General features: G+C 42.2%; 1 non-coding gene across 1 annotated transcript; it reads right to left on the reverse strand.

Annotated features, from left to right (window-relative positions):
• Positions 1 to 2,187: 2,187 nt before the first annotated feature.
• LOC112583106 lies at positions 2,188 to 2,317 on the reverse strand. Its single transcript, XR_003107453.1, has one exon. It is a non-coding gene; the product is annotated as a small nucleolar RNA SNORA19 (small nucleolar RNA).
• Between the last annotated feature and the right edge of the window lie 1,926 nt (positions 2,318 to 4,243).

Below are 4,243 nucleotides of genomic sequence, written 5' to 3' on the forward strand. Positions count from 1 at the left end.
GGCACCTCTGCAGGTGGGAGCTTACTTTCTAGTGGGAACAGGGATTAGCTGCTGGCATTGTCATTTTCCTTCTATGGTCTACTCCTTGTGTGTAACACTGTCAGCCACCTCCTATTCTAGGATGACATGCATCTCTGTGATCTCTATAACCAAAAGAGTGCCTGGAAGAGAGAAGATGCTCAGGTGGGAAAAGGAAAGAATGATGGATTTTGTTAACACCTAAAGTAAAAGACTAACAACCACAGACCCAGATAGGTTAACCCTTTGCAGATAAAGCCTGATTGTACTCTCTGTTTGGCATCAAACCATAGCAGGTGGGATCCAAGGTCAATAAAAGGTCACCTCACTCTTCTCAAGACTGTTTCTTTAATAACACAGGTGAGAGCAACTGAGATTCACACCTGGAAAGGACCCTCTAAAGGCTTCCTGGTAGTGCAGGGGAAATGGCATGGGTTAGAAGCTGCTTTCTACATGGTTGACCCCCATCTCGATTCTTTAGCCAGAGAGACCAGCACAAGTCAGACTAGACCACCATCACACTGCTTGGCCCCAGCTGGATTCTTCAAGCTTAGAAAAAACAAGGGATGAACTAATCTTAGTCCCAAGGTCTCCTTATCTTTGAAGTAGCCAGGTTCAGGGTTCAGGCTGCAGCCTCTGAGCTTTTCTTGCTCCCCAAGATTCTTGCCCTTCATGTCCTTCAGGACACCCGACTCCACCCTTTCTCTTGGTATTTCACCTGAGTGTCCCTGGGTTATGCGTACTTTCTTGCAAAGTCTGCAAAAGGTCCTTATACTCCTCTGCCGGGGTCCAGCCCCGGCTGATCCAGGGTATTCGAAGGAGAGACGGCTAGGCGACCTATTCAAATGTTAATTAGAGATAATAAAGAGGAATAGAATGAGGATAGCTCAGTAGGAAAATTCAGTGGAGAAAAGAAGCTGAGTGGCTTGGTTTACGCGGAAAATCAATATAACCCGTGACACCAGGTTAGCTCTGACCACGGAGGCCGCAGGCGCCCTCTCGAATAGCGGAAGGTGCCCCACCTTAGACACCTTCTCCAGTGGGTCTTAGAAGCCCAGGCAAATAAATGGTCGCAGAGGACATCCACGCTCCAGATGGACACTCAGCTGGAAGTTAAAGGGAAGAATGACATGGGGAGACCAAGCGTTGGTGAGCAAGGCCCATAGCTTTATTTTCAACAGGGGCTTTTATACCCTAAGTTACACATAGAGGACAATAGGGGATGCAAAGTCAGCAGTCTTTGATGCTTATCAAAAACCAGGGTTTCTTTCCTGCAGATTTATCGTATACAAATGGTTTAGGTGATTTACATCATCTTCTGGCCAGAGGCCTATTAACATTTTATGACTCTTGACAAGGACTTATCAACAAAGACTTATTTTCTCTAAGAGTAATTATTTTAAGGTTTGGCGCCATCTTCCGAAGATAAGATTACGTTCCTATAGGGTGGATGTGTAATGGATTTACAAAGGAAAGAATTTACTACCTTAAGGGTCTAAAGTTACTAACACCAGGCCACTACTTATTTTTTCTACATACCAACTATATTAATTAATGCACATTCAAGGATACAATTCAGGGGATGTGAAAACTTGGCAACAAACATTGGCTCATCAATGAAATCTTTTACTAGTTTTATTCTGACAGTTTCTAATTCTCTGAGAGGCTCTAAGCTATTTGAATATCTTAAGCTTCCTGTGCCTCTGGAGGCTGGGAGACTGTAAACAATCGTATGCATAGCTGTAGGTGTCCGGGTAAACTTGTCAGGCGAGTTAGAGAGCCATCTGAGGGGTTTGGATTTAAACACTCCTAATTGCCCAGGAACTTTATTAATTGGAGCTGTAAGTTAACTCTTTGACAGAGAGAGTGAGATGGTGGTGGGGGACAGCCCCCAGTAAAGTCAGAGGTGAGAGCACAAAGCAATAAAGTAGGCAGACTCTGGTTTTTTGGGGGGTAGATGCTTGAGAATATCTGGGGGCACTCCCGAGGCTCGATCCCGCCTTTGCGTATGCCGAGCCCCCTTCCTCATGACCTTTGTCACGAGTGGAATGTCTCTCGCCGGCTCCCGGCACTCCTCACCAGTTATCCCTGATCTGATTAATGGTTCAAGAGCCAAACTGCACTCTCTGTGGTAACCCCACATTCTTACAAAGAGGAAGATTTTTAAAAATTTGTGTGAAGGAGACTGTCAGCATTACTATTTAGTTATACTGCTAATTAACCTTCAACTATTTGTATAGCACATAAGTAATAACACTGCTTATATATGCAAGAGAAGTCTGATCACTGAAATGTGCATGACAAAGAGATTATTTAAGTGAATGCCTTTAAAATGTACCAATTTAATAAATAGCAAAAGTATCATTTGACATTTATTTTTGTGGGCCACCATTATAGACCATCACATCTTGCTGCCGGTTGTGAGACTTTCTTCAAGCACAGCTACCCTGGATAATCTAACAAGTATATATGTCATACATACATAGCATGTATCAATTTTTTCAAGCCTCACAACAACCCTTCCGAAGAAGGTAAATCCCTTTTACAAATGAATTTCTTAATGCACAAATCAATTAAGCAGCTTGGAGCATATGATGACTGAGTGACAAAGCTGACAAAGCTATACTGCGATGTGCTCTGAAGTTCATGCTGTGCTCACTGGACTGGGCCCCTCTTTCCTATGCTATTGGTCAGTGTCTTTCCACTTACAATTAGTGTGAGTCTATATTCTTATCTACAGAGCTTCTGGAATTCCAGTCTCTGGATGGCACAGTGCTACTCTTAGGGTAATTAATTCTTCTTTCATTAGTTCATTCATACTATGTAGACTAGGACAAGAAATATTTCAAATAAAAATTTCAAAGTGACATTTGGGGATTTTCAAGGAAATTCTATATTCCACCACTTAATTTTGTATTTCTAAAATAATGTCTGTTAATGACTGCCTTTTGTTATGCTATCAATGTTTTTAGTGACCACTCCTTCCTATAAAACAAGGCATTCAGATTTCAAGCAAATTGGAGGGAGATCTCACATTGAATGAGAAGAATGAAAAAAATGCTCAGACCTGCAAATTCAGGATACAGAATAGAGAACATGGATTCTGAAATATCCTGTTCTGCCTGTTGTGGTTACAAACAGAATCAGTACTTAGTGGGATGGGAGGTATCCTGTGAAGGTGAGTCATGTGAGAGAAGTGTGTTATTGATGCAGTGGTCATAACATCTCTCAACTACAATGGTTTCCTCTGTTAGCTTCCCAATAATTGAGTATTTCTAATTTAGTTAGTTCACAATTTGTACCCTTTCTGTGCACAAGATAAATTACTGCAAGCTTGAAAAGCAGAGAACCTGGGAACATATTGAGTATAAAGAGAGATTTGACAAAAATGCAGCCAGAATGGGGCTGGCTGGCCATGGTCAGGTCTAATCAACTTCTGTCACAAAGGGGCTGTTGTCTCTGACCTTGTGTGTGTGTTGCATTCCAGGCCACTATGCAGGCAGTCCTACACAATTTGTGTAGAAATAAATTAAATAAACAACTATCCAGGGAGCTTACTCCCTGAGCAGAAGAATACTGTTAGCATCAGTGTTTATGTGCTGGCCAAGAATTAAACCACTGCTACAGAGTACTTAGGGTTTGTAGGTTAGAAGAGTTTTTCAGTCAGAAAACTGAAGCTCAAAGAGGAAAATGAAGATTTGCTCAAATTCTCAAAGGTGGTTGTTGGTAGGGGCAGGACAATTCAGGTCTCTTGATCAAATTCTTTTTCCAATCCCTCTGTGACCCCCAACATCAATGTCAGGTAGCCTTCCTGGGTATAGGCTTCTTGTTTTTGATGTATGCAGTGAGCACCAAGATCTGCTTTTGGAGAAGTGGCTACCCACTACTCCAGAGGCTACCCACTACTTCCCTGGGTCAGTGACTGCAGATGAGGTGAGCTTTCCTCAGAGAAACTGGTGGGTTGGAACTTCTTCCCATTTCATGAGTTTGATTAACTGGAAAAAATCCCTCAAACATCTTGATAAAATTATACACTCTTTCCACTAATTTCCAGCTATTATTAATTATTCCTAAAGTAGTTTTAGTATCAAAATATATTAGAACAGCTTTCAGTTCAGTTGTGCAGTCGTGTCCGACTCTTTGCAACCTCATGAATTGCAGCATGCCAGGCCTCCCTGTCCATCACCAACTCCCAGAGTTCACCCAAACCCATGTCCATTGAGTC

This window comes from Bubalus bubalis, chromosome 2 (assembly GCF_019923935.1).
Source record: "Bubalus bubalis isolate 160015118507 breed Murrah chromosome 2, NDDB_SH_1, whole genome shotgun sequence".
NCBI classification, from domain to species: Eukaryota; Metazoa; Chordata; class Mammalia; order Artiodactyla; family Bovidae; genus Bubalus; species Bubalus bubalis.